This window comes from Fukomys damarensis, unplaced genomic scaffold, assembly GCF_012274545.1.
Source record: "Fukomys damarensis isolate Sample0158 unplaced genomic scaffold, DMR_v1.0_HiC HiC_scaffold_26, whole genome shotgun sequence".
In the NCBI taxonomy this organism is placed as follows: domain Eukaryota; kingdom Metazoa; phylum Chordata; class Mammalia; order Rodentia; family Bathyergidae; genus Fukomys; species Fukomys damarensis.
The window spans coordinates 36,052,828-36,059,317 of NW_022900938.1; positions in this window are offsets into that span (position 1 = coordinate 36,052,828).

The window sequence follows — 6,490 nt, forward strand, 5'->3', positions numbered from 1 at the left end:
CGGGAGGGAGCAGTGGTGGGATCCGGGCCGGAGGTGGGCGTCCGCGGTGCCTCCCCTCGCTGCCGTTCCCGTCTCCCCCGAGCCTCTCGGTGGGGAACGCGGCCGCCGAGCGAAACTGTCTTGCCTTGGGCCTGAACCGCTGGTGGGGTACGGGGGAGGGCGTCGGCGGAGCGGGTCCCGGCCGCACTCACGGCGTGTGTGAGTGGGTGTGTAACGAACGCCTTCGGGGTGTGCGCCTCGGAGTTGGAAACAGACTCGACCCGGCCGCGGGGCTCACCTTCCCAGCTGAGCTTCGTAGGCGGCCGCCGAGCGAAACTGTCTTGCCTTGGGCCTGAACCGCTGGTGGGGTACGGGGGAGGGCGTCGGCGGAGCGGGTCCCGGCCGCACTCACGGCGTGTGTGAGTGGGTGTGTAACGAACGCCTTCGGGGTGTGCGCCTCGGAGTTGGAAACAGACTCGACCCGGCCGCGGGGCTCACCTTCCCAGCTGAGCTTCGTAGAGTGGAGAGATGGGCGAATCCCCCCACCCTCAACGTAGCCATCCCTTCCAAGAGAATTTTCTGCTGGAGAGACAGCCAATAAACTCTGCTCAACTCCCTCTCTCCCTCCCTTCTTCCTAGCTGCAGTTTTAAAAAGCTTCAAAGCCAGGAATGTGGGATTCATCTTCCGATCCCCAGAAGGCAAATGTGGTTACAGATGTTGCATGGTACTTTGCCAAGTTTAAAACCCTTCCTTCAACACTGTAACCAAAACAGTGAGGCTAGAACCTTGGTTGCGCTGAGGAGAAGTGTGGGCTTCCGAGGCCGCTGGATTCAGTGACTTCCGTCGGATTCTAGACTGGCTCAGCTTTGTCCAGTTTGTGCGAGATATGCCCCCTCCCCCTTTCCCCCTGGAGTTTTGAACGCTCCTTTCGCGGTTGAGCTGTGGAGGAGGCTACTTAGGGAAAGAAAACATTCCACTTAATAGCAGAAAAGTCTTGCTTTAAAAGTTGTCATTAATTTGGCTTGTGGAGTGAGGCAGAAGGTAATACAGTGGATTTGTTCATTTTATTGGGCTTTTCTTTATCTTTTGAGGTATGTGAGCTAGGTGTTAGATGATGGGAGAAGAGACTGGTTCCATCCATGTTTTACATGTTTTACATGTTTGTGAAAATGGGCCCTTGAATTGAGGCATAACCCAGTGATTTAAAAAAAATTTCTGTCCCAGAGATACAGACTGCTCTGACAGCCCAAGGGAAGGCGGTGGTAAAAAATAGACACCACCTCCCTTTTCCCCAAAAAAATTCTTCCTGGAAAGGTGGTGTTAAGAAATTTAAGAGATGGGCTGATCCAAGTGGCAGGCCTTAAATGGAAACACTATAGTATGTCCTGGCACTTCTCTGTGGAGGTGGGTTGCTGGCCGGGGGCCCGGGCTCCAGCAGCCAGCAGACTTTAGACTTGTGCTGACCTCAGACGCTGTCCTTGCTTGCCGTGCCGCCTGGTAGTGTGCAGACCGCTTAAATATGAAATGTGGCATTGCCCTTGTCACTGATGGAGGGGACACCTAGGTCTGGAGATTATTTTAGGTCTGGCTAGAATCTGGCTCTTCATCTAAGATCAGATCACTTATTTTGTGATTCAGTTACTTTTTGGGGGAGGTCAGGGAATTAGCAAATGGAAGGCTTTTGAAGCTGCAGTATATGCTTTCTGTTGATGCAATTTGTGTTGGATAATAGCATTTCTACCGTGACCCTCCTGTAAATACTCGAAGGTGCTGAAGTTGAGGTAAATTATGGATAGATGGCAAGAATCAAGTGCTGGGATGGAAATACTTGGGGTTCATGGTTTCCCTTTCTAGCTGTATTGATGATTTTTGTTTTGGCTTGAGTGCTTTTTTTTTTTTTTTTTTTTTTAACCCCCTTTGGTACTGGGGATCGAACTTGGGTCCTTGAGCTTTCGAGGCAGGCAGAGGAACCACTGAACTAAATCCCTGGCCCTGCTTGAGTGCTATTAAATAAAACTTGATTCAGGTGATAGTCTTACCAACTTTTACATCTTGAAAAAGTGATTATTTGAATCTGAATAAGTTTCTTGTTATCGCTGGGTACAGTAATTTAAAAGAGTATCAAAGTTGCAGGGGAAAGAATGGAGTGCATTTCAGAAGCAAGGAACTTAATTATGGCCTAATAAACATCTTAATGATTTTCTTTTTCAGAGTAGGAATCTAGTAGATATTCTTCCTGTAATCATGCAAGGTGTGATAGTAAATAGAGGATGTGCCTCTGTCTTATCCGAGATCTGCCTGAACCAGCCCATGATAATCCCGATAAGGCTTTTAGGTAATTTTTGTTGGATTGAATAGTCTGGCCTTTCTGGGGGAGGGAGGGACAGGGCAGAAAGGGATTTGAAAAATGATCCTGCTCTTCAAGGTCACAAGGTGAAGATGGAATCAATGCTGGGACTGGGAGCTGTTTGTGCCTTGTTTGGCTTGTATCTTGATTTATTTTTATGTGAAGAAATTGCATATCTAACTGGTTAGGACCTGCGAAGAAGTGAGTCCCCGATGGTAGCAAAACCCTTTGATATGTGTGTGTGAGTTTAATGACAGGATGATTTGAGTGTGCTGCTTATGTGCGCCAGACACTGTGCTCAGCTCTTCATGTGCAGTTTTCCACGACATTTCCACTACCATCATATTCTTTATTGTTATTTTATCCTTTGAGGCTTGGAAAATTTAGATGGTGGAGTGGAGGTTTGAACCAGGGGTCTGTGGGTCTCCAGAATCCATGTTTCCGGCCGCTGTTCCTGGTGATTTTCAAACTTCATTTATTCATATATTATCTTCATGAGTTTACTGTAAGTCTGTCTTACTTAGTCTCTTCAATACTTAATGATTTTTTTTAAAGCATCAACTCAGCTTTTTAAAAACAATTAAAGATGTCATCTCCTAAGAGGAAACGACATATTGCTGCCATATTTGGAAAACCAACTCATTTATTAGGAATAGGAGGTAATCATAAAGATGCATTCAGACTTGTACTGAAACCTCAAATTCAGGATAATGGTTACCTGTTATGTGTGTGTTATGGGGAAGCGGGGTAAGGATGGAAGAAGTAGGAAGATGATCCAGTATTTGTGATATTCTGGTTTTCCTGCTGGGGGATGAGTTCATGGGTGCTGATTTTATTTTTAGACTTTATAACCTACATAATTTTTTCACAAAATGATAAAGGAAATTAAACATTTCATCGTTAGCATAATGATTACTTGGGTACTGTTTCACTGCACTATGCTGACAGTCGAAATAGCTTGGTGCCATGTGTGAAGTAGGCACCCAAGAACTACTGGCTAGTTGGCAGGACCCCCAAGTAATGATTTTTTAAAGCAAGCTGATTGTTATACTTGAGTGAGGCTGAGGTATGTCTCCTCTCTTTTTCTCCTTCTGCTCTTGTTTCCAATATTGTGGCCAAAGTGCTGTGTTGGGCTGCTGAGGGTTTCTCCTGAGTGTGGTTACGGGAGATAAGGTTTAGGTTGCAGCTGGCACTTTTCCCTGTCTCCTTGTCTTCTACCTCTGGTATTTGGGGTGGGCTCCGATGCTGTCCTGAAGTGTTAAAATGCTTTCGCCTTTACTGAGTGGTAAAGTGACCATTCAGAGCTGGAAGTGGCATTTAAGTTAAAGTTAAAGCCCCGTCTGGGTAAAACGTTAACAGCATTAAACTGGGGAGGCTGGGAAATAAAACCATCTGAAATTTTAATTGGAATCCACAAAGTCTCCTGTTTTATTTTCTCAGGCAAGTATTGGGCACTGTAGCTTTATTCCTGGAAATGAGGATTTGGAATTGGGTTTCCTGGTACAGAATTCCTTCTTTGATCTTCTGTAGTGAAAAAAAATTTTTTTTTCCTATAGCCAAATCCAGAACTAAATGGAAGATTTACCTCTTGTCCTTTAGATGTTGGCTGTAGAATTTTTTTGCTTGCTGATCTAGTTTAGGAATCAGGAGTTCCAAACCAAGACTTACCTTTTGGAAAGGATACTTGAATGAAGGGCTCCTTTGGAAAAAGTTCCATCAGGTTAGTACAAGGAGCAAGCCAGCACTTGGGAGGCTGAAACAGGAGGATCACCACAAGTTCGAGGTCAGCCAGGATTACATCGTGGGACCCTGTCTCAAAAACAAAGAAAAACAAATCAAAATAAAATAAAATAAAATAAAATGAAAACCTTAAAAAACAGTTCAGTCTGGTTGGCACATCATGGCCTTTGGTTCAGGTGGGAGGTAGTTTTGTCTCTCAAAATTAACTAATGAGAGACCCATTGGAAAAAAAAGGGGGTATCTGGGGCTGGCTGTGGGTTTGATCCCCAGCACTAGCAGGAGGGTGGTGAGAGAGAGAGAGAGAGAGAGAGAGAGAGAGAGAGAGATCATTTTAAAAATTAAAACAAATCTACCCCTACACCAGTAGTCAAACTAACTGTACAGTTGAATAATATGCCTGTGCTCCTCTAGGCAGTTCTGGAAACTTGAGTTTGTTTACAAGTCTAAAGGCTCTCATGTGATCCTTGAGAGCTTTGTTTTCCAGAGCCACCACTACTCAGTTGTTTGATTTTTGGGTTTTCAGTCTCTGACCAAAATTCCATTTTGCCCATTAGGGTTGCTTCATTGTTTATTCTTGGTATTTGGCCTATATTTCTGTGATTGGGAAAGTAACTTTACATTTCATGCTTTCCAAATTTTGTGAAAGTTCATGCAGTGGATTCAGGTTGTTTGGGGGAATGGAGTGAGGTGAAGGGGCCGGTATTCAGCACAGGTGTCCTGAAGGGTCTCTAAGAGATCAGCTCTCAGATCATCCTGAGTTCCGGCCCTTCCCCTCCCACTCCTTTGGGGAGAGCCAAATCCTTCAAGGATCAGGGTAATCTCATTGCAAGCAAGAATGCTTCCTGGATTTTGCCTGTGAAAGTCTCTAGCGTTTTATCTCCTTACCCTCTCATTCAGGGCCTTGACTGAGCTCTCTGAGAGTAAAGGCTTCAAGTTATTCTTTCTTCCACATATTCTTTTTTGACAGAATTCTTTCCCCTTCACCAATTAAAAACCTTTCACATTGTCTCACTGAGTTCCTTGAGGGCAGGGATTGTGTCTCACTCATCCTTTGTGTATCTTTTGCACCTAACACAATGCCAGGCCCAGACCACACAGCCGATAAACTTTTATAATTGTTGAGAGAATGAATGGATGCTTATACGTTAGAGGGCACAGGGACCCTGTCCTCCAGGGAGCTGGGGAAAGCTCACAAAAGGTGGTGGGAGTTGGTCACTGTGGTCCTGAAGCCTAACTGGGAGGCAGGGACAAAGACACCCTAGGTAGAAGGAACTTTTTATGATAACCCTCCCATGCCCCCATACACTTCTCCTCCTCCTCCTCCTGCTCCTGCTCCTCCTCTTCTTCCTCCTCCTCTTCCTCTTCCTTGCGCGGGTGTGTGTGTGTGTGTGTGTGTGTGTGTGTGATTGAACCTAGCGCTAAGAATGCACTCTGCCACTTAGTTAAATCCCCAGACTAAATCATCATCTGTGTTTCATTGTAATTTGTACTTAGTGAATTCAACAAACATACTATATTCATTTCAGTGTATGTTTCCTTTGTTTTTAAGGGAGAAACCTTCATTTTGGGAAAGATTATCTCAGCCAGTTTTTTTCTCCCCTCTTGGTACTACCAAGGGCCCTGTACCACTGGCTGCCTCCCACTCATTCACCTTTTTCAAAAATTTTGTTTTGCTATAGGGTCACACTGAGTTGCCCAGTCTGACTTCAAACTTGAGATCCTTCTGTCTCAGCCTTCCAAGTTGTAGGCATATACCACTACTCCTACCCAACTCCACTAATTTTTTATTGCTAGTAGAGCAAGGAATCCTGTGTTAACATGGGTATGGCTAGGATTCAAGCACTCAGTGAACTGACTCCTTTCCTCTAGTTTTCCCCTGTGGCATATGTTCCCAAACAGTTGACAGTAAAAATACAGTGGTAAGCTGTGTTTATGTCAGAGGTGAGAGGATGACTTCTGTGGAAACTGGATGAAATCCAAAGCAAACTCCTTTTCTGATAGATTCCACGGGCTGGTTTGAGTGGGCACAGCCACAGAGAACTTTGCAGCTTGGATACTTAGTGACTGGGCATACTGCGCTTCTACAAAAGCCAAGGCCAGTGATTCACATGGCGTACATGCTATTACAAAAGGAAATCACTCTTAAGTTTTGATTCTTTTTTAGCCCGTGACGGAAGGATTAATGATTGTACCACTAAAAAAACTTGTACTGTTGTGAGCAACAGGTGGCTAAAACATATCTTATGGGCATGACCCAGTAAAAAAATGGAAAAGCTCAATGTCTAGAGATGTTTTATATTAGTGTAAATGTCTTTTTCCTTGCTTTTAAAGACTTTTCACACTTAGCAGTATATTTTTCATCGTGACCTAGTATGCACACATTCATTCATGCACACATGCATATTAAAAATAAAGCTGAACTG